Raw genomic sequence first — 25,367 nt, 5'->3', positions numbered from 1 at the left:
GACGACCTTTGCAGTACCATGGACTTTCAGCCCGGAGACCATGGCTGCGGTTACCTTTGACACTGCAACACAGACAGGAGCGCCTGCGATGGTGTACTCAACGACGAACCTGGGAGCACGAATGTCAAAACGTCATTTTTTCGGATGAATCCTGGTTCTGTTTACTTCATCATGGTGGTCGCATCCGTGTTTGGCGACATCGCGGTAAATGCACATTGGAAACGTGTATTCGTTATCGCCATACTGGCGGATCACCCGGCGTGATGGAATGGGGTGCCACTGGTTACACGTCTCGGTCACCTCTTGTTCGCATTGACGGCACTTTGAACAGTGGACGTTACATTTCAGATTGTTACGACCCGTGCCTCTACCTTCATCCGATCCCTGCGAAACCCTCAATTTCAGCAGGATAATGGACAACAGCATGTTGCAGGTCCTGTACGGGCCTTTCTGGATACGGAAGATGTTGGACTGCTGCCCTGGCCACCACATTCTCCAGATCTCTCACCAACTGTCTGGTCAGTTGTGGACGAGCAACTGGTTCGTCACAATACGCCAGCCACTACTCTTGATGAACTGTGGTATCGTGTTGAAGCTGCATGGGCAGCTGTACCTGTACACGCCATCCAAGGTCTGTTTGACTCAATGCCCAGGCGTATCAAGGCCGTAATTACGGCCAGACGTGGTTGTTCTGGGTACCCATTTCTCTGGATCTATTCACCCAAACTGTGTGAAAATGTAATCACATGTCAGTTCTAGTATAATATATTTGTCCAATAAATACTCGTTTATGATTTGCATTTCTTCTTGGTTATCGAATAGCTCATTATCCAGATCTGCAGGGCGTTCGAATATGTCATTGGCTTGAAGTTGGACACTGTGGGAACGTGAGACGAGGTACACTCGTGTCAGGGGGCCAGTCGACGACGTCTGACAACCGCAGCGGAGGATCGCAGTTTTGTACGCCACGCATGCTGTACCTCCTCTCATCTACACCTGCCATCCGAGAGCAAGTCTCAGTGTCCTGGATGTCAAAGACCATTTACATCAGATGTGGGGTAGATTTGCTCAGGAGAAGATTTTTATTTTTTGGGTCATCAGTCTTTTTACTGGTATGATGAGGCCCGCCACGAATTCCTCTCTTGTGTTAACCTCTTCATATCAGAGTATTACTTGCAACCTCCGCCCTCTATTATTTGCTGGATGTATTTCATACTCTGTCCTCCTCTACAGCTTTTCCCTTCTGCAGCTCCCTCTGGTACCATGGAAATTCTTTCTTGTGTTAACAGATGTCCTATCAACCTATCTCCATTACCAGTGTTTTCCACACATTCCTTTCCGATTCTGCACAAAACCTTCTCATCCCTTACGGTACCAGTCCACCTAATTCTCATCATTTGTCTGTAGCACCTCATATCAAATGCTTCGATCCTCTTCTGTTCCGGTTTTGCCACAGTCCTTGTTTCACTGCCATACAATGCTGTACTCCAGACGTACATTCTCAGAAATTAGTTCCTCAAATTAAGGCCGATGTTTGATATTAGTGTACTTCTCCTTGCCAGTAATGCTCTTTTTGCCATTGCTAGTCTGCTTTTGATCTCCTTGCTCCGTCCGTCACTCGTTATTTTACTGCCTTGGTAGCAGAATTCCTTAACTTCATCTACTTCGTGAACATCGATCCTGATATTAAGTTTCTCGCTGTTTTTATTTCTACTATTTCTCATTACCTTCGTCTTTCTTCGATACTCTGTACTCAATAGACAGGTCATTCCATTCGGTAGACCATGTAATTCTTGTTCACTTTCACTCGGGACAGCAATGTCATCAGCGAATCGCATCATTGATATCCTTTCACATTGAATTTTAATCCCACTACTGAAACTTTCTTTTATTTCCATCATTGCTTCCTCGATGTACAGATTGAACAATAGGGGCGAAAGACTACATCCTTGTCTGATACCCCTTTTAATACGACTACCAAGTTCCTGGTCTTCCACTCTCATTATTCCCTCATGGCTGTTGTATACATTATAGATGATAGTCTCTCCCTACAGCTTACCCCTACTTTTCTCACAATTTCGAACATCATGCACCATTTTACATTGTCGAACGTTTTTTCCAGGTCGACAAATACTATGAACGTGTCTTGATTTTTCTTCAGCCTTGCTTCCATTATTAACCGCAACGTCAGAATTGCCTCTCGCGTGCCTTTACCTTTCTTAAAGCTAAACTGATAGTCATCTAGCGCATCCTCAAGGTTCTTTTCCATTCTTCTGTATATTTTACTCTTGTCAGCAACTTGAATGCATGAGCAATAATCTGATTGTGAGATAATTCTCGCACATGTCAGCTCTTGCCGCCTTCGGTATTGCGTGGATAATGTTTTTTTCCGAAAGTCAGATGGTATGTCGCCAGACTGATACATTCTACACATCAACGTGAATAGTCGTTTTGTTTCCACTTCCCCCAACGATTTTAGAAATTCTGATGGAATGTTGTCTATCTATTCTGCATTCTTAATGTTTCCACCTTTGCTTTTCATGTCACCGAAGGTTGTATTGACTTTCCTGTATGCTGAGTCTGTCCTACCGACAATCATTTCTTTTTCGATTTCTTCACATTTCTCATGCAACCATTTCGTCTTAGCTACCCTGCACTTCCTATTTATTTCATTCCTCAGCGACTTGTATTTCTGTACTCCTGAGTCTCTTGGAACACTTTTGTACTCCCTACTTTCATCGATCATTCAAGTATTTCTTCTGTTATCCATGGTTTCTTCGCAGTTACCTTCTTTGTACCTATGTTTCTCTTCCCAGCTTCTGTTAACACCCTTTTAGAGATGTCTATTCCTCTTCAACTGTAGTGCCTACTGAGCTATTCCTTATTGCTGTATCTATGCCCTTAGAGAACTTGAAACGTATCTCGTCATTCCTTAGTAGTCCCGTATCCCACTAGTTTGTGTATTGATTCTTCCTGACTGGTGTCTTAAACTTCAGCCTACACCACTACAATGTTATGACCTGAGCCTCGGTCCGGCACACAGTTTTAATCGGCCAGGAAGTTTCATATCAGCGCACACTCCGCTGCAGAGTGAAAATCTCATTCTGTATACCTCCTCCTCTTGTGGTTCCTGAACAGAGTATTCGCTATTACTTGCTGGAGTTTATTACAGAACTTAATTAATCTTTCTCCTCCCTCATTCCTTGTCACAAGCCCACATTCTCTTGTAACCTTTTAATCTACTCCTTCCTCTACAACTGTATTACAGTCTCCTATGACTATTAGACTTTCGTCTCCCTTTACATACTGTACTACTCTTTCAATATCCTCATACACTTTCTCTCTCTCTTCATCTTCAGCTTGCTACTGTGGCAAGTATACCTGCACAGGAGAGAATACAAAGCTTTAAGACACCCTTCCTTACCAAATCTGCGTATGCTTCCATACCAGGGAATGTACAACGTTATACTGATAAATGGACTCCTACTCCCAAGTTCGTTTTAAATTTGACTTTTGTGGAATCACCGAAATAACATTACATACTCGCGCAGTTCCATTTAGTTTTCTCGTTTGCTTCTCGGTGTTCATTCTTTTTATCAGGGAGTGTAACATCCATGAGACCGTTATTGACCTTTTTGTTTCAGAACAAGTAAATATTGAATTGATACCAAACGTTCCTCTTGCAAGAAGTTTGTTAATGCGGCTACAAAAATGGACAACCGGATCATTCTTTCCTTGGTGGTCGGCTGTACTTTTCATCTAAATTATCCTGGTTTATGAGTGGACAAAAGAGAGCTAGCGACTTGGCCACCAGGGTCACCAGTTTCATTGCCATAGGTTACTTCTTTTGTGGGCGTATCAAAGACATGATATATAAACAATGTAATACTGTGTAAGGTGATATGACAGATGGAATGCCCTTACGAAGTTTTAACAGTAAGCCTCTGCTAAGACTCTCTTGTAGGGCCTGTGACCAGAGTTTACTCAACAGATTGTTACACTTCTAGTCAGTGACAAATATACCCCCGATGGAACACGACGTTTTCTTAGGATATTCTCTATCTCCTCCCTTAGTTCTACCTGCCCCTAGTGCTACTATAACATGTCTTGACGACTATTTCAATAAATTTTAGATTACTTTTTCTTCAGTTCCTGTTGTGTACGGTCGTTCACGGTACGTCACTATCAAATGATTTTTCCGATTCTGTTATTGATCAGCTGTGCTTTTCTGACGATTGATGCCCAAAGGGTAATATTTATCTTGCTTGATTACGGGGGTGGAAGGGGAGTTGAGGAAGAAGGGGGGCAGGAGAATCCAGTCCGTGTACAAAGAGGCAGTCATTCGTAGGGACTCCTCCATTCCTCCATTTAGCAACTGACCTATCAGATTTTGTATTTACAGTTTCATTAGCTGCCAACAACCTCACAGAGATTTCTATTTATTTACTGGGTCAGTTACACAGGGCCTTTAAAAAATGTCGCATTTCTCTGCCACTGCTAGAATTGGTGAGAAATAGAGGGTGGCGCACGAAATGTGTTACCATTTTGTTTTTGAATATAAACTTTATTGTCAATACAATCTGAAAGGAACATATACTACAATGAAGAGCCGTCCATAGAGATTTCTTCTAACTCAGCACATGCTCAATATGTCCACTATTTCGTTTCCTAACTTTTTTCAAACGAACACTGAAGTTAGTGATTACCCTACGGCACATGTCTTCCGTAATTTCACTGAAAGCTTGAATAATAAGTCTTCTGAGCTCCATTAAATCACGTGGACGTTTCGGGAAATTTGTTTTTTCCTTTAGGTAGCCCCAAAGAAAAAAGTAACATGGATTGAGGTCTGGACTATTGGGGGGCCAATTCTGTCCGTCATTGAAGCGACCTGGAAAACTGAGTGAAATAATCCGCATGTCGAAATGCTCGTGTAAAAACTCCAACACAGTGTTTGCAGTATGTGGCTTTGCTCCATCTTGCCTGAACCACTGCGTGTTGAAGGGAAAGGCAGTAGCAAGAAGCTGTGGAATGAAACTATTGCGAAGCATGCTCAAATAACGCTCGCTGTTCACAGTTTCTTCAAAGAAAAGGGGTCAAATAAGTCCGTGACTGTAAATTGCTGCCCACGCTGTAAGCCTCGGAGCATAATGTCGTTCATGAAGCACACTTGTGGGTTTTCAGTGGCCCAAAAGCGTATATTTTGTATGTTAACAACGCAGTCTAAATGAAAATGCGACTCGTCTGAAAACCAAACGTTGTTGAGAGTTTCTACCCTATCTTCTGTCCACTGAGCAAACAGTAGTCTCTGCTGCTTGTGTTCTTCAGTGAGCTTCTGTGCACAGGTCATCTTGTATGGGTTCATATGGAGGTCACTCTTAAGAATGCGTTGAACGGAGCGTCTGGATATTCCCAGTTGCACTGCTGCCTTTGTACACGATTTCCCGGGACTTCTCTGTACAGCAACTCGTACCGCTCCAATATTCTCCGGCAAACAAACAGGCTTAGGCCGAGGTCGCTTCGTTTCCAATACTGTTCCCTCCTGTACAAATTTATCGTACAACTTGTGGATGGTCTTCTTGCAAGGAACCCATCGTGTGTTAAACTGTCGTCGAAAACGCCTCTGAGTCACAACAAGGCTTTTCGTTTCATGACAAAGTAACACAATTGGCGATCGTTGCTGTGTCGTCAGTCTTCCATTGTCAGCCATTGCTGCTTACTAGTCTCCTAGCGGCAGTATTGTAAATTACACGTCATCTCATAACTCATTCGTTTTTCCAAGCTCTGCTGGTACTGCTGTAGAGATCCCAGCGGGATATCTAATGTGCGTCGTAAATTGTGAAAGAAACAATTGGTAACACATTTCGGTCGCCACCCTGTAGAAGAAAAGCTCCTAAAATAATGTGTCTGGGAACCAATACGTTCTGCTATAGGCCGTTTCACTTTTGGTGAGTGGTGTTGGCCACGCCAGTGTTGCGCTACACTGGCTGAACGGCTGTAATCTACAGTACGCTGATGATGGTGCTGATACCAGTCACAGAAGCGCAACGATCTACTGCGTCATTCAGTCGAGGTTGTACAATTCACTCACAACGTTAACAGAACAACGTCAGTGATTACTTGCAGTGTGAAGGAAGTGTACTCTAAAAAATGCAATGAAGATTTACTGCTCCACGGTGGAAATACCAGATATGGTATTCTTTTCTGGATTAGAGAAATGGCAGTAATCGTTCGACGCGAGAACCGTTAGCGGAACTACGTCCACAAAGAGCGATTGCATGCACAAGAACCGGCCGTTGTGGCCGAGCTGTTCTAGGCGCTTCAGTCCGGAACCGTGCGACCGCGACGGTCGCAGGTTCGATTCCTGCCTCGGGCATGGATGTGTTTGATGTCCTTATATTAGTTAGGTTTAAGTAGTTGTAAGCTCTAGGGGACAGATGACCTCAGATAGTGGTCAGAGCCATTTGAACCACTTTGAGCATCCACAAGAATGTTCAATTGACTGTTCCAGCACTATATCATTCGCAGCAGAAACGATCCGCTGTAGGCCCGTCACAGTTCGTACGATGGAGACAGAAGAGCACGTATTGCGACACGTAGATACTGAAAAAAATGTAGGTATCAATTGCATGATTGCGTGGTCAGTTCCGCACGAGCAGTCTCCTTATCACTATCACACGCGACGTGTTAGAGCTCTTCCGCCAGCAGTGTGGCCTGCTCGATTACAGTTCTGCAACTACTATTGCAACATATTGCTGAAGAAACGGTGTACAAAGCCTTAATTTTAGGTGCATATGAAGTAGGATTCGCAAAAGATGTCATAGTAATGTGGCGTGCTGAAAAGTACCAGAAATGTTCAATAAGTAGTGCAGCACTTTTTTGTGCAGTCAGGCTAGTTTTATTCAGGTCTACATTACACCATATTATTTCACATTCCTCTGGCTAGATGATCCTCTTTTTCAACATATCAATGTTCAGTGCAGCCTTACGGCACTGCCGGCTGGTGTGGCCGGGCGGTTCTAGGCGCTTCAGTTTGGAACAGCGCGACCGCTACGGTCGCAGGTTCGAATCCTGCCTCGGGCATGGATGTGTGTGATGTCCTCAGTTAGGTTTAAGTAGTTCTAAGCTCTAGGGGACTGATGACCACATCAGTTGAGTCCCATAGTGCTCAGAGCTATTTGAACCTTACGGCACCTTACTGGAAGGGCCTGTATGTCGGCGTGGAACCACTCTATTTATCGATGGCGGACGCAAAATCTCGTGCGTCAGTAACCTCCCCATCATCCACGTACTGCTTCACGCGAAAAAGTATCCTTCTTAGGACCAAGCAGACGGGAGTTGGAAGATGAGAGATCCGGTTTGTGAACTCCTCTTGGGTGGACAGACTTGCATGACGCCTTGCGTTGTCATAGAAAAAGAGAAATTCGTTTGCATTTCTGTGGCGACAAACGCGCTGAACTTATTTCTTCACGTCCATGAGGGTCGCATATTACATTTCAGAGCTGATCGTTGCACATTGAGGGAGGACATCAAAGAGAATAACCCCTTCACAGTCCCACAAGATCGTCGGCGTGACTCTACCGTCAGAAGTCGCCTCTTTGAGCTTTTTCTTTGGAGGAGCGGTGCCGTGGCGCCACTACACGGATTGTCGTTTTGTTTCCAATTCGAAGTGATGAATCCATGTTTCATCGTCTATGACAAATTCGACAAAGAATTGCCATGATCAGCGTCGTAATGACCAAGCAGGTCCGCACAGATGGCGCTTCGTTTCACTTTATGGCCTTAGGTTAGGTGGCGAGGAACTCAGCGAGCACACACCTTTGATTACTCCAGCTGGTAGACACGGTGTGTAAGTAATACCAACGTATACTTTCAGTAGTGCGACGATGTGTTTGATCGTAATCAGTCGATCACGTCGAATGAGGGTGTCCGCACATTCCAATACTGCGGGAGCCCCAGCTGTGTGCGGCCAGTCTGCACGGCGAAGATCGGACAGGTTCGGGCAACTTTGTTGTGACGATGACAGACCCCTCACCAAACATATACTCATGCCATTGTTCACTGTAAGGCCTCTTTAGACATCCTGCGATCGGCTGGGAATATCTGCGATGCTCTGGTTTTCCGAAAAAGGAGAGTCAATGACAGTTAGAAAGCATCACTGCTACAATTTTGAAGGTTACGCATAACACCGCTACGTATCGGAAATTCATGTAGCTATAGGGGCTGAAGCCGAAGTATCCCGCGATGTTCCACAATAAACTCTACATTTGTTTCTACAGAAACAGGCAAATAATTTTTTTTGCATTGCCTTAATACCGCTTCTTTCCAGTTTTCAGTTCTTGAACAACGATCGCTTTCTGGCTATTACATGCCCATCATCAGGTGTGATAACCTTACTTCCAGCAGGATTGTTTGTGTGCAGGACATGTTGAACGCTCCTCGTGATATCTCCGAATTTTTTATGTGAAAAATCATATGCTAAAACAGACATAATGTCTGATGGGATAGTAGCAATCAGTGATTGTACAATGTTACTTATAATCCGTCTTGATTGCAATTTTTTTTAAATTCATATGACCGATTTCGGTTCATCCAGAGCCATCTTCAGATCGGATATTTCGGTTGCAGGAGCAACCCGTCCAAATCCAGCAACTTTCACATGCTGTGTCACATAAAATTGGTTGGCAGCCCTCTCGTTGGACGGGTTGCTCTTGTATCCGAAATATCAGATCTGAAGATGGTTCTGGATGAACCAAAGCCAGTAATATGAATTTAAAAAAAATTGCAGTCAAGACCGATTATAAGTAATACTGAAAAATCATACGACTTCTTAAAATAAAACAAAGGTTGTTAACATGCTATATCTCTATTCTTCATACCTACAGCTCTCTGTTTCTCATCCACTGATATACGAGGGTTGCCCAGAAAACAAGTTCCGATCGGTTGCGAAATGGACACCACAGTGAAAACCCGATGAAGCTTTGCATAGATGTTTTGATTAGTGTCTCTATAATGACAGTCGATCGCATCAAGACGCTCTTTTCAGTTGTGAGCGCACTGCGAGCGAGTAAAGGTGCCTAAAACAACGATGTCTCCTGCCAAGTAGGAGGGCTCGCTGAGGCTTCGCCTTAATGAATGCAGCCCACCTAACACAACTGCCACGCACTTCCTTGTTCATGCCAATTCACAGCCGCACTCTGAAGGGGCAGTTAAGACGCTCCTGCAGCTTTCTCGATGGGAAGTGGTTGATCACACATAACACAGCCCTAATTGGCTTGTCCTTAGTACCATCTCTGTTCACTGGGCGCAGGCTACGACCTATAGACCAGCGTAGGGAATTACCAGAAAGCAGAGGCGGCTGCCTTCTATGAAAACGGTGTTGGAAATTTGGTATAATACTCCGACAAATGCCTAAGTCGGAGCGTCGAATATATAGAGAAGTATCTGGAAAGTATAGCTAACTCTTGCAAATAAAATGTTTCTGATTTTCAATGTGGTTTCCATTTAGCGACCGATCGGAACATACTTTCTAGACAACCCTCGTATTTACTTACGCACTGCCATGTCACAAGCTGCAATTCGGAGCCCTGCAGTGGCAGATGCCTGTAAATATGCACGAAGGTCATTCAATAATTAAAGATAATTGTTCTGGGGAAAAAACTGTTAGTGTTATAAGTTTCGTACTTCTGTGGCTTTAAGTTGGCAGCAGTGGGATTAGCCCTGATCAGATAATTTATCAACATTGTTTTGTTTATAACTTCAAAACTACATTTCAAGATGGAGAGTCCACTTGAAACGTCAAAATTAGTTGAATAAAGTTCTGTTATTCGCTTTTTTCTTGCTGAGAGCGACAAACCAGTGAAAATATACTGTAGAAAGTCTAAAGCTTATGGTGAAGGTAGTACTTTTGTAAATGTGTAGAGCTGTTCAAAAATGGTCGCATCTCAGTGACTGACGAACACCTTTCTGGCCGATCAGCTGCAGTTTCAACTACCTCCAATTGTTGACATTATTCATGCCGACCGGCGTGCGATTACGGAAATGATAATTGATAAGGTTTAAGTTAGTACTGGTACAGTTCATAACATTATCTGTAACAAGCTGAAGTACCGCAAAACATGTGCAAGATGAGTCCCAAAGGAGCTGACGCGGCTACACAACGAAACAAGGTTGTGAGTGTGCACAGAGCTAAGGAAACGTTATGAAGGAGAAGGTAAGCACTTCCTCAACAAAATTTTAACTTGTTGTGAAACTTGCGTTTAATATTATGAGCCAGAATCAAAAACACAAAGCATGGAGTGGAAGCGCACCAATTCACCTGGCAATAAGAAATTCAAAACCCAAGCTTCAGCAGCAAAATTCATGTTGACGTCGTTTTGGAATGCTGAATGTCCAGTTTTTTGTGGTTCTCTCGGAGAGCAGCGCACAATGAACAGCCAGTACTACTCGGATTTGATTTTAAAAAGGGTGAACCCAGCCATGAGAGAGAGACGTCGTGGATCTCAGAGGAGAGGCGTAATTCTCCATCAAGACAATGCACGTCCTCATATTGCTCAATTAACCCGTGTAACAATGGAAAAAATTGGCTGGAAAATACTGCCTCATCCCCCGTATAGTCCTCATTTAGCACCTAGTGATTTCCATTTGTTTGTTGCACTGAAGGAGACATTACTAGGCATTACGAGGGCGTGAAAATGTTTGAGGGAAATTGATTCAGACATCAAGATAACGAGTTCTTAGCAGCAGGAATAAAAAAGACTTGTAGCCTGTTAGAACAAGTGCTTAAACGTTCAAGGGGATTTCATTATTTGCGACAAAATGCTGGAGTCTCTAACTAATACAAAATAAATGTTACCACACTGAGTGATATAAAGCAGAAAAAAACATGCCAAGCTCAGATTCGTTGGTGGAATAGTAACGTAAATGGTCAGCGAAAAAAGTGACTTGGAGAACATTGGTCCGACCTAGTCTTCTTCGATTACTTGTTCCGAATCTTACGTTGTTCTTCATTATGGGAGGCACATCAAGTAGTATCAATAGAAGGTGCAACAAAGACAGGTGAGATTCGTCACTGGGTCGTTTATTCGGCCCAGAGCACTACCGAAATGCTGAGATTCTGAACAAACTCCAGTGACAGTGGCTACAAAAGATGTGTTGTTGTACATCACAGACGGATTTACTACCGCTATTCCAAAAGACTACGTTCGAGGACGAGTCGCGAAACATTACTTCCTCTCACATAGGTTTCGAGAAATGGTCACGCCGGAAAACCTAGAGCTATGAGAGACTACACGCGGCTTCACCGAGAATAGTTCCTCGCACGCACGAGGGAACAGATGGTGATACCACAAATGTCGTCCGCAAGTTGGCTTGTGCATGTATAGATGTAAATGTACATGAAGTTTAAAACATATATATTGTTTGTTTCTTGGTGTATTAAAATAAGGTTTAAACTCAGCTGAGAGCGAAATGAGAAGAACGGTAACAAGACGGAATAGTAACCGTTTTCAAAAAATATGTATTCCTCTTGTACCTTCCCTGTTGGCACAACGAGGCAGTGATAGTGCTGCAATTAGGAAGCTAACTGTTTGAATGTAAATATAAGGGACATACCAGCACGCTCTGCAGTAATTTGATAGATTAGGACGACCAGTGAAGTATGACGACGTGTAATCGCTGACGACGGAAGACAGGGATACACATTAAGAAGCAAACGACGCCGGAGGAAGAGCTGATGCGGGGAGTTACATCAATATTCGTGTGATCGCTCATCCTCCAAAGACAGCTGAGGCATCCATCTTTCTGGGAGTTCATTTCAAGCAGTCATAGATCAACAGAATTTCAGTGTGACGTGGAAAATTACTCAGACGTACTTCTGTTCTGTCTTACCTGTTAAAGTCTCTTTTTCGTCTACAGCACATATTTACATTGTCTCACATTCAACCTATTTAATGTAAATTCCGTATCCTCAATACACTATCCGTTATCACATGCAAGGTAACCTACTCCTTGTTTTTCATTCTTTTAACTCTTGCAAACGATAATTAAGTGTCTTTTATATGACGATGTCTTTGGCTTTTCGTAAGGTAAGGGCGCCAAATAGGAAGTTATGTCAGGAAGTTATGTCAGGAAGTTATGTCGTTGTGAGAGAGAATGGAAGAATATTTAAGAAAACCCAAGTCAGCTTCATAGGATTTGTAGACCTAGAAATCGTGCTCGACACTGTAGAAAGGTGAAAAATGTTTTAAATTCTGAGAAAAATAACAATAGGCTATAGGGAAAGGCGGATCATATACAATTTGTACAACACCTAAGGTGGAACAATAAAAATGAAAGACCAAAAACGAAGTGCTCCAATTAAAAATGGCGTGATGCAGGCATGTAATCTTTCGCCTCTATTGTTCAATCTATATATCGAAGAGACAATGACGAGAATAGAAGAATGTTTCAGAAGTGCGACTGAAATTGAGGGTGGAAGGATATCAACGATAATATTTGCTAATCAGATTGTATCCTCAACGAAACTGAAAAATGAATTGCAGGAAGTGTGCAATGAAATAAACAGTGTAACGAAAATATGCATTGAGATTAAACATAAGGAATATACAAGTAATGAAAAGCAGCGGAAATGAGATTAGCCATAAACTTAACATAAAAACTGGAGCCACGAAGCAGACAAACTTCAAAATCTCGGAAGCAAGATAAGAGATGGCGGACAACTCATGATGGACATACAAAGCAGCTTAGCATGGCTAAAGACGGCAACCCTGGCTAAAGGAAGTTTAGTTGAAGAAGAAATGTCTGAGAATGTAAGTTCAGATCACAGCTTTGTATGGAAATCAACTATGAACTGTGATATAACCGGAAAACAAGATGTTGTGCTACAGAAGAAAGTTGGAAATTAGGTGGACCGATAAGCAATGGAGGGGTCGGTGAAAATAGAAGTACATAGAGAACTTTCACAAGAAGAAGAGATCGGAAGACGTTCATGTTATGACGTCGGGGAGTAACTTCCATAATATTAGAGAGAGCTGTAAAGGATAATAATCTTAGGCAGAGACAGAGATTGGAATATATATAATTTATGCTATGCTCTTGAAGAGCACATTTTGACTAAACTTCGTGTACATTTCTCTGTGGCTTACTCTTTACGTTCTGTCCAAACTTCCCTCATTCGTGTGCTGTGTTTCTGCTTCCATTCTTCGGTCCACTTTAGGTCTTCTCTTTCTTCCAGTTCACCCAGTGTTCCTTCATCCTCTGGCTGTGTTCTTGTCGTCTCTGTTCGGTCCATTATGTTCGTCTGCTGTTTGGTGTTTCTTGTGGTTTGTTTCTTCTGATCAGTGTTTTGTTTTTTGTTGTTTCCTGTATGATATTGAGTTGTTCCATGTCATTTATTGCTTCATTCATCATGTTGATGTTTTTCCTTGGGCTGCCAGCCGGTATGTCCGAGCGGTTCTAGGCGCTTCAGTCTCGAACCACGCGACTGCTACAGTAGCAGGTTCAAATCCTGCCTCGTGCGTTGATGTATGTGGTGTCCTTAGGTTAGTTAAGTTTAAGTAGTTCTAAGTTCTAGGGGACTGATGACCGCAAATGTTAAGTCCCATTGTAATCAGTTCCATTTGAACCATTTTTCCTTGTGCTAACCTAGTCCAAGATCGTTATCATACTTGGTGCCATTCTGATGAGGTGTCCGTAAAACTATAGTCTTCGTTTCCTGATTTGGTCTGTTATTTTCTCTGTGTGTTCGTATAGTTCTTCAGCTGGCCTTATTATCCATACCCCGTCTTTTTACGTCGACCTGAATATTTTCCTGAGTATTTATCGTTCCTTCTTCTCTATCTGTCCTTGTGCTACTGTGGTCTCGGCTTTGTATAGTGATTTTGGTAGCACCACCGTCTCGTAGTGTCGTAGCTTGGTCTTTTGCGAGATGGCTTTATGACACATAATCATCGTTCCATATACTTCTAGCTCGCAGAGGTATGGTCATTCTATAACATCGTAGTGTAGAATTTTATCATGTTTGACTCACAGATAGAAAGAGCATATCCTAAATTACGAGCTGCTCTTATTTTCATGTTATAGTCACAATATACAGCGGATCAATGGGCCAGAGTCTGAAAAACAATGAAAAACAAGCATAATTATAACGTGGAACTCATTTCTTGATCTCTCTTGTTGTTAGACACTTTTTTATACTGTACAGTATCTTCCAGTTTCTGATACATGTGAGTATTCCGCATTGTACCTACTGTATTCCGGAAATCAGTTCTCTGACTTGAAGTATTAATCTACTCCACACACGTACTCTGATAGTCCTACAGCTGCACTGCATCCTAAAGCAAAAAAAAGTCTCACAAGAAAAGAACAAAAAAATAGAAAATATGAAAATTCTGGTACGGTATTCAGTACAAAGCATTTCAACCATTTTAACAGAGCCAACAGTAGATGAGCACATAATTTATAATTCTTTTAATCATTAAGATACTGGTTGGATTCCCAATAGTATCACCTTTTTTAACTTTATGGGATACTATGCCTGTTATCATATGTAAATGTTGTTTAACAAATATTTAATCAAATAAACAGGAAGCAGTCTTGATCGCCCAAAATTTTTAATGTGGTGACCGGTTTCGATATTATTATAAGATCATCTTCAGACCATAATTTTCTGCCCGAGGTGGCGGCGAATGGCAAACCTTTTGCTTGTGGCTGGTGGTGTATTTATGCGATCAATACCGTTTCCAGTTTATTTATAATAATTATAGATCGCTGTTTCCTATAGTAAGGAATATGTTCTTTAAAATGTTAAAATATTTAATCATAGTTTCCATAAAGATAACGTGTTTCTATTCTTAACTGCTACTTGCATGGAATTAATTGCCTGCCTTACGCTTAACGAAAAACAATATTTATCAAAGTTACAGTTTAGCGACTACAGTTTTATTATTTCGCATTATGTATCAAATTTTATTTTATAATGAAAATTAGTCATTGTCATGTAAATAGCGAACGAAAGTAAAAAGTTGTTTTTTGATTAATAAATTAATATTCAGTAATTGCAAATTCACATTTCCAACTAATAATACATGTTGCTGATGTTGTTGTGGTCTTCAGTAATGAGCCTGGTGCAGCTCTCCATGCTACTCTATCCTGTGCAAGCTTCTTCATCTCCCAGTACCTACTGTAACCTACATCTTTCTGAATCTACTTAGTGTATTCATCTCTTGGTCTCCCTCTACGATTTTTACCCTCCTCGCTGCCCTCCAATACTAAATTGGTCATCCCTTCATGCCTCAGAACATGTCCTACCAACCAATCCCTTCTTCTAGTCAAGCTGTGCCACAAACTCCTCTTCTCCTCAATTCTATTCAATACTTCCTCATTAGTTATGTGATCTATCCATCTAATCTTCAATACTTTTCCATAGCACCACATTTCGAAAGCTTCTATTCTCCTCTTGTCCAAACTAGTTATCGCCCATGTTTCACTTCCATACATGGCAACACTCCATACAAACCATTCAGAAACGACTTCCTGACACTCAAATCTATAGTCGATGTTCACAAATTTCTTTTTTTCAGAAACGCTTTCCTTGCCATTGGCAGTCTACATTTCATATCCTCTCTACTTCGACCATCATCAGTTATTTTGCTACACAAATAGCAAAATTCATCTACTACTTTAAGTGTCCCATTTCCTAATCTTATTCCCTCAACATCATCCGACTTCATTCGACTACATTCCTCTATCCTCGTTTTGCTTTTGTTGATGGTCATCTTATATTCACCTTTCAAGACACTGTCCATTAAGTTCAACTGCTCTTCCAAGTTCTTTGCCGTCTCTGACAGAATTACAATGTCATCGGCGGACCTCAAAGTTTTATTTCCTCTCCATGGATTTTTATACCTACTCCGAATTTTTGTTTGTTTCCTTTATTGCTTGCTCAATATACAGATTGAATAACATCGGGGAGAGGCTACAACCCTGTTTCACTCCCTTCCCAACTACTACTTATCTAGGTCTACAAATGCTAGAAACGTAGGTTTGCCTTTCCTTAATCTATATTCTAAGATAAGTCGTAGGGTCAAGATTGCCTCACGTGTTCCAGTATTTCTACGGAATCTAAACTGATCATGCTCGAGGTCGGCTTCTACCAGTTTTTCCATTCGTCTGTAAAGAATTCGCGTTAGTATTTTGCAGCAGTGACTTATTAAACTGATAGTTCGGTAATTTTCGCATGTGTCAACACCTGATTTCTTTGGGATTGGAATTAAAATATTCTTCTTGAAGTATGAGGGTATTTCGCCTGTCTCATACATCTTGCTCACCAGATGGTATTGTTAGGCCTGGCTCACCCAAGGCTGTCAGTAGTTCTAATTGAACGTTGTCTACTCCTGAGGTCTTGTTTCGACTTAGGTGTTTCAGTGCTCTGTCAATATCATATCTCCGATTTCATCTTCATCTACATTCTCTTCTGTTTCCATAATATTGTCCTCAAGTACATTGCCCTTGTATATACTCCTTCCACCTTTCTGTTTTCTCTTCTTTCGTTAGAACTGGGTTTCCATTTAAGCTCTTGATAATCATACAAATGGTTCTCTATTCTCCAAAGGCCCCTTTAATTTTCCTGTAGGCAGTATCTATCTTACCCCTAGTGAGATAAGCCTCTACATCCTTACATTTGTCCTCTAGCCATCCCTGCATAGCCATTTTGCACTTCCTGTCGACCTCATTTTTGAGACGTTTGTATTCCTTTCTGCCTGCTTCATTTACTGCCTTTTTATATTTTCTCCTTTCATCAATAAAATGCAATATTTCTTCTGTTATCCAAGGATCTCTACTTGCTCTCGTCTTTTTACCTACTTAATTCTCTGCTGCCCTCACTATTACATCACATTCTTCTTCTACTGTATTTCTTTCCCCCATTCCTGTCAACTGTTCCCTTTCGCTCTCCCTGAAACTCTGTAAAACCTCTGGTGTAGTCAGTTTATCCAGATCCCATCTTCTTAGATTCACACCTTTTGGCAGTTTCTTCTGTGTTAATATGCACTTCATAAGCAAGAGATTGTGGTCACAGTCCACATCTGCCCCTGTAAATGTCTTACAATTTAAAACCTGGTTCCTAAATCTCTGTCTTACCATTATATAATCTATCTGAAACCTTCTAGTACTCCAGGGTTCTTCCATGTATACAACCCTCTTTCATGGTTCTTGTACCAAGTGTTAGCTATGATTTAGTTATGCTCTGTGCAAAATTCTACCAGGTGGCTTCCTCTTTCATTTCTTAGCCCCAATCCATATTCACCTATTACGTTTCCTTCTCTTCCTTTTCCTACTGTCGAATTACAGTCACCCCTGAATATTAAATTTCCATCTCCCTTCACTGACTAAATAATTTCTTTTATCTCATGATACATTTCGTCAATGTCTTCGTCATCTGCGGAGCTAGTTGGCATACAGATTTGTATTAATGTAGTAGGCGTGGGCTTCGTGTCTACCTTGGCCACAATAATACGTTCACTACGGTGTTTGTAGAAGCTTACCCGCTCTCCTGTTTTCCTATTCATTATTAAACCTACTCCTGTATCACCCCTATTTGATTTTGTATTTATAACTCTGTATTCACCTGACCGAAAGTCTTGTTCCTCCTACGAACTTTATTAATTCTCACTGTGTCTAACTTTAACCTATCCATTTACCTTTTTAAATTTTGTAACCTACCTGCCTGATTAAGGGATCTGTCATTGCACGCTCCGATCCGTAGAATATAGAGCCGTAGTGACAATATGTCTCTTATCTGGTCGGCGTATGTCTTTTCACCAAGACTAATGTTATAGAGCTCTTGGTATCTTCTTCTCTCTGTCAATTTGGTCATGACACAGATTGAATTCTTGTTACCAATTTCGTTCCAAGTGTTTGTATATGTTGCTGCTTCTTTATCGGGATTATCTTGGTCATGTTTCTCAACGTCATTGTTCTTATAACTACTATTTAGTTGCGTTTTGTATAGCAGAGAACACCAAAGAACTCATATAAAATAGTATTCAAGAAAGGTTACAGTTTTGTAGGACGGTATTAATTACACCTGTAATGATTTTCTATTAGTATTTGCTAGACCGGAAAGGTTTATGTAGCCTGCAGCTGTATTACAATCGTTGAATACTAAAATTGCAAAACGAATTACACTGGAAAATAACTTCTTGTATGTAACAGGAACTAAAGAATTGTATTTCGATTGCTCAAGCAATATCGAGTAAGTACTGATAAAGTACTGAGTCGAATTGGGGAAAAACGAAATTTATGGCACTATTTTACCACAAAATGGAATCGCTTGATGGTACACTTTTTGTCGTGTTAGCAGTCATGAGTCTCGCAAGAGGTGGAACGTGGAAGGAGGAGGGAGGGTGTAAAATCGTAGATGTCGCCCAAGAAATTAACAATATTAGCAACTCAAATATCTGTAGGTTACGATAGTAATTTAGAGATGCAGAGGCTTGTACAGGACAGATTAGCGAGGAGAGTTGCATCAAACCAGCCTTCTAACTGAAGACGACAGCAACAAAAAATTGTCTTATCTCTCGTTTCATACTCAGAGTTGTTTTATGCATTGTCGTACAGGAGATAGATACAAACACTACGTCAACCACGTGTGTAGTCTCGTTCGTGAGTTACTTCCCTTCTGACACCATCTATTAATTTTCCACGCTTTTGTAGCACTTTAGTTTTCACTTTTCCATTTTCCCTTCTTTCCTCATCAATACATAGACGGTCAACATGTTTAGATAAATCTGGTTTTTTAATCCCCGTCTGCAAGTGACGATCTAAGAAGGGAAAAATAAGCTTGCACTGGACTACGGCAATCTGTGCAGCTGCGTCAGCTGTACTGCGGAGGTGACAGCCTGCTTTCGGCAGGGCAGTGGCTCGGACGCCCCGCTCAAGCTGTTGGCGCACGGACCATGCTGTCGAACGTTAATGTTGAGCGTGCCAAGTTGAACTTGCTGCTGAACGCTCAGGAACGATGCGACTTGTTGGCCCCAACGTGGTATACGCGATCGCAACGCACTCCAGCGGCAGTTGAGGGATGTTTCTAGTTCGTAAAATACACTGTTTACTCAACGGGCGCGTGTGAAATTCCCACGTTAGCTCTATTAAAACGCACATTTCCTCCATCGCCCACGAAAAGGAAAGTAACATGTCCAGTCAGTAAGGACACTGGTTTATAAAAGTTCAATTACAAACAGTGCGGGACAAATTTGGAATACTTCTCCGGGTAAGATAAACATTATTTCATCATTCCCACATTTTAGTAAAGCCCCAAGTTCAGTCTTACTTGATCACTGTTCCTACCCAGTAGCAGAATCTTTGCAACATGTGACTTACGAAGCGTAAAAGAAAAAGGAGCAAAATATCTTTATACAAGTAGCGCAAGCTGTCCTGTAGATTAAGCCAATCGAACAAAGTCACCTCTCAAAAAAAAAAAAAAAAAAAAAAAAAGTGAACTTATATTTACATAACATCAAATATTATAGTATACACCCTATTAAACTGATTATAAAGTATCAGAACCTAATAAAAATTCGAATGTTAGGAAAAAAATTAGGAAATGTCAAGACGCGAAACACAGCCCAAACAAACAACTCATTACACGGCAGTGATGCTGCTTATTACGCTACACCTACAAAATGTCTTTTACATTTAATACTATTATGCTACCCCGTGCTGAAAACCTTAATCGTAGATGTGTTACCAATTGAAATTTAATTATAACAAATTGTATCAAGAACAATGCGTTTTGGGTGGGTCTTCAGTGTGTAGCTGCCTTCAAATAGCCTACTCGCATAATACGCAAGTTACAACAATTCTTTTGCCACGAAAATGATGTTTCTCATTATTTTATTGGAGCGAATCACACAGTTAACAACGGGTTTTCCAGTGATTCTTAATTTGCTGGTGCTCAGAAATGGAATATACACATATAGGCTTGAAATGAATGCCAATATGGCGCCTCGCAACTCTATACTGAACGGAGACGGCGTGCGTGTGACGTAGGTGGCGTTCAAAAATAGTTCAAATGACTCTGAACACTATGGGACAACTGCTGTGGTCATCAGTCCCCTAGAACGTAGAACTACTTAAACCTAACTAACCTAAGGACATCTCACACACACCCATGCGCGAAGCAGGATTCGAACCTGCACCATAGCAGTCCCACGGTTCCGGACTGAGCGCCTAGAACCGCGAAACCACCGCGGCCGGCTAGGTGGCGTTGTGACATCTCATTGGTCAACGCTCAGACGCACGTTCAGAATATCTGACATGCCAGATATTGCGCTGCACGTTCGGAAAGACTCCCGAACGTGCTATTCCGCGGTATGACGTCAGAAACTCAGCACGCTCGACGCTCAACGTGCGGATGCACGGTCCGTGTGCCGACGGATTTACGTCCGTGCCGCGTTAGTGGGCGCGTGGCGTGGTTATTGTTGTTGGCAGCCGGCTCCATGCAGATTACTAATTCCTTCGACGCTCCATGTCATATTCAGAACGAAAGTCGATATTTAGGTTCAAGATTACAGACGAGTGCACACGAACGAAAGCATTAAAAATTGAACAGCTTTCACGAGATGACGTTCACATCGATTACCACGACTTAATAGGGATTCACCTCTCCAATGTGAACAGCCTGGTCTAAAAATGGCTCTCAGTACTATGGGACTTAACTGCTGAGGTCATCAGTCCCCTAGAACGTAGAACTACTTAAACCTAACTAACCTAAGGACATCTCACACACACCCATGCCCGAGGCAGGATTCGAACCTGCCACCGTAGCGGTCGCGCGGTTCCAGACTGTAGCGCCTAGAACCACTCGACCATCCCGGCCGGCCACCATGGTGGATCTTTCCCATCCCTTAAAACCTTACACGGAACATACTTCTTTAGGGCACACTGAACGATGCCTTTGAATTATTTTCCATTTCTTGTTCACATCTTCGTCCTAATCACCGAATATTTGATGCTGATTGCTGAGATATTCTGAAATTCGTATCCTGTCATCCTTACTGAGCAAATATATCTTGCTACCTTTCTTAACATTCCTTGTGGGACCCGTCATCATTGATACCAAGAAAGCCTTATTACCACTGATACCTTCCTCTTCGTTAACTGATTCGCTAAGTTCAGATCTGTTTGTTGCTAGGAGGTCTTAGACGATACCCTTACGAGATGGTTCTCTAACTATTCCCACAATGTAATTTTCGAACAAGACATCGAGAACAATAACACAAGAACCCATCCCTTTGCCATCAGTTTTGCTGGCTTAACATTCCCAATCTATACCTGGGAAGTTGAAGTTACCCCCTATTACAAAGGCATGATAAGGAAAATTACTAATGGTATTCTGAAACATCTGTCTGAAGCGCTCTACAACTACGAATTTTGACCCACGTGGTCTGTAAAATCATCCGATCACCACTTTTGACCCTTCTGTGATACTCAGTTTCACCCAGATCAATTCACATTCGTAATCCATGATACCCTCACTAGATATTATCGAATTTTTTACTGCAATAAACACGCCGCCACCTTTGGTCACTGACGTATCCTATAAACGTTCCAATCTGAACTTAGGATTTCGTTGTCATTGATGGATGGTTTCAATCAGCTTTCTGTTCCCAATACTGTCTGTGCACCTTTAGTAACCGATACGAATTCTGGGATCTTTCTTTGGGTGCTCCTGCAGTTTACTAAGATCACATTAATCTTTTATGTCTCCGATCTGCGAGCACCAAAATTCCCTTAGGTCTCTGTGGCTGATTTAACAGGCAAATCGCCTTTGATTCCAAGGGAGTCGTTCTCTAACATAAAAACGCCACAGGCGCACGTCAGACTTACTCCGCTACCCTAATATCCGTTTCCTGCATGTAGTTCACCCGTAAGCTATTAAGGGGGAACCTACAATTATGCATCCGGTAGCAGACGTCGTGAAATTCGCACCCGATACCGTCGCAGAGCCGTCTGAGCCTCTGATTTAGACCTTCCACTCTTTTGCAAACCAGAGGACCGCAATCAACCCTGAGTCCGATGCTACAAATAGACAGCTTATCCTGCACCCCACGTGCGTTGCTAGTTGCCTTAACCAAATCAGCCAGCCGTCGAAACGAGCCGAGGATGGCCTCAGAACCCGAGTGGCAGGTGTCATTCGTGACGACATGTGCCACAACATGTAACCGTCTGCACCCAGCGTGTTCGATGGCCGCTGGCATCGCCACCTCCACATCACGGATGAGACCTCCCGCCAAACATACCGAATGCACACTGGAACTCTTTCTCGCCTTACCTGCTATCTCCCTGATGGGCTCCATCACCATCCCAACATTGGACTAGCATACCCACCCTCTGTACTTGTTTGGACTGGGGAAGAAACTCGACCGCTGGCCCAACAAGAGAGGCTGGCTCAGAGTTATCATCACCACTGGGTATCACCTCGAACCAGTTGCTAAGAGGTATGGAGCCAGCCACACAGCCTGCTCCCTCCTTCGCCTTCTGCCCAGGGACACGAGAACCCACCACTGTCCACCACCACTGTCCGCCAGCCACTCTGGAATGAGGATGGACCAGTCAGATGTGTATCAGTGAAACTGGTGGACGACGGTGTTCCTGAAAGGAGTTTTAAAAGGACGAGACACCTTTAGTTGAGGCACACGGATGGAGACATAGGCCCCATGAATGTGGAACATTCAGGTCTAGGCCAGAGGACGCTCTTTGTGTTGCCATTTGGGGTGCCAGCAGGGATCGTGACCGCATCGTTGAGACCCTATGATGAGACACACGTCGAAAACATGGGTACACTTTGCCATGTACCCCGTTCTGAATTCGGTGCGCCAGTGCGCATCGACCTTACTAAATATCTCCGGTCCTATTTGAACATAGTCGGATGCCGTGCCATCGTAATTTACGACTTCCAGCTAAAAGGTGTTCAGGATGTGGGCAAGACGGATGCTTCAGGTCAAGCCACATGCAACATCGCAACTGCCGACGAGGTGTAGAAGATGTCACTCGATCTAACATTGCTCCCACTGACATACGTGGGACCCTTAAAACTGTTCCATCTGGTCATCGACCGTCGCCGTGGCTCAAGTCCTGGACGTGGTACAAATTTTAATTAATTTCTTCGGCTTCTGTCATTATCATTGATCTCGAAACAGCTCTTTTCTTGAAGCTTGAGGAAAATCTAATTTCGCATTATATCGCTTCCGTTGTCAAAATACGAAGTCGTGCTGAAAAGTAACGCCTCCGAATATTTTAGGTGAAAACTCTTAAGGGTTTTTAAATAAAAGTATCTATAATTCTAAATATTTGTTTCTCATTCTCTATATTTGCAGCTCTCTGCCGCCAGAGGACACTGAACTTTAGTGTGGAACATGGCAGCGTGTAACCTAAATACGTCGGTGTATGAGAAACAGCGTGCTGTAGACGAGTTTCGAAATTTGAAGAGCACCTTCTCCTTGAGCATTAGAACACCATGCCACAAACGAGCACTGCTACGTCTGCAACGTCTCGACACCTTGATTTCAGTGTCACCAGTCATCCTACACACACGTCTTGACATGGTCCCATCCGATATTCATTTGTTCCCAAAACGTAAGGAACACCTCCGAGAACTTCACTTTGATACTGACGAACCTGTGCAAGCAGAGATGAGGCTCCGTCAACAAAAGCAAATATTTTACAATCTCTCGCTCGAGCGGTCTAAGGCGCTTCAGTCATGGACTGTGCGGCTGTTCCCGGCGGAGGTTCGAGTCCTCCCTCGGGCATGGGTGTGTGCGTTTGTCCTTAGGATAATTTAGGTTAAGTAGTGTGTAAGCTTGATGACCTTAGCAGTTAAGTCCCATAAGATTTCACACACATATGATTTTTTTTTGTCTCTCGCTGCGGGAAATGTGATCGCCACCAGGTTAACCATATTGAGAAATAAATATGTAGACATGAAGAGATGTAGGATTTTAATAAAATTTCTTTTGTTAAAAAAGCTCTGGAAGTTTTCACATTCAAAATTCGGAAGCATTACTTTTCAGGACACCCTCGTATCTTGCTTTGTTTCTTTGATCTTCAGTATTGAATAAAAATAACCATTTGCATTATTTCTGTCTTGTAAGACGCTACTGGCTGAAAATATTACCTATAATATCACCATTTTGTTATATTCTGCAATTTGACCATCTCGATCGTCTCAGTAATTTTTGTTACTCATCCCATCAAAATATAAAGAGAAACTGAGGATTATATTTTTCTTTGCCATGGTCCCTTGTTTGTGGAATGCGAAAGGAACTTAAGTAACGTCTTCTTGTAATCTGTAATTCGTGTGTGATTTACCACTTATTTATCTTAAGCGTAGTAACAAAAGATAAACTAACTCTATGACATTAGTGGTGTAAATTAAATGAACAACGATATGTAATCTAAAGGCGAATTCTGACAGGTACTGTCGACGAAATTTCTGAAATTCATGGAGAGTTTTAGCTTGAATGGATTTACTTTTTAAATAATGCTACACGTAACAAGATGGTGAAAATTAAATGTTAATGTGTAAATTGTAATTTACTTTTTAATTTTCCCGGGAACTGAAGTGAAAGCAAATTTGAAGCTTGCAGCCGGTCGTCGTATAATCTTCTTTGCGTTTTTTGTGTCGTTAGTCTTCTCATCGGTTTCATGCAGCCCGCTACGAATTCTTCTTGTGTGCCATTGTCTTCGTCTCAGAATAGCACTTGCAACCTACGTCCTCAATTTTTTGCTCAATGTATTCCAGTCTCTGTCTTTTTCTACAGTTACTGCGCTCTACAGTTCCCTCTGATACCATGGTAGTCATTCCCTTGTGTCTTAACAGCTGTCCTATCATCCTGTCGGGGTTTTCCACATACTCCTTTCCTCTTCGATACTGCACAGATATTCCTCATTCCTTACTTTATCAGTCAACCTAATTTTCAATATACATCTGTTGCACCACATCTCAAACGCTGTGTGCGATTTTCTTCTGTTCAGGTTTTCCCACAGTCCATGTTTCACTATGCTGTGATCCAAAAGTACATTCTCAGAAATTACTTCCTCAAATTAAGGCCTATGCTTCATATTAATAGACTTCTCTTAGCCAGGAATGCCCTTTTTCCCAGTGGTAGTCTGCTTGGTTAGTCCGTCATTGGTTATTTTGCTGCCTAAGTAGCAGAATTCCTTAACATCGTCTTCTTCGTTATCATCATCCTGATGTTAAGTTTCTGTTTGTTTTCATTTCTGCTACTTCCCATAACTTCCACCTTTCCTTGATTTATCTCAATCCTTATTCTGTGCTCATTAGTCTGATCATATCGTTCAGAAAATCA

The 25,367-nt window shown here is 42.1% G+C and overlaps 1 protein-coding gene across 1 annotated transcript in view; it reads right to left on the bottom strand.

Annotated features, from left to right (window-relative positions):
- The window catches only part of LOC126284403 (uncharacterized), a 297,854-nt gene that overhangs the window by 250,977 nt on the left and 21,510 nt on the right, over positions 1–25,367 (bottom strand). The window lies entirely within an intron of this gene.

The sequence above is a fragment of the Schistocerca gregaria genome, chromosome 8 (genome assembly GCF_023897955.1).
Source record: "Schistocerca gregaria isolate iqSchGreg1 chromosome 8, iqSchGreg1.2, whole genome shotgun sequence".
Taxonomy (NCBI): domain Eukaryota; kingdom Metazoa; phylum Arthropoda; class Insecta; order Orthoptera; family Acrididae; genus Schistocerca; species Schistocerca gregaria.
The sequence above is the reverse complement of the archived record's forward strand: the minus strand, read 5'-3'. Positions and strand labels throughout refer to the sequence as shown.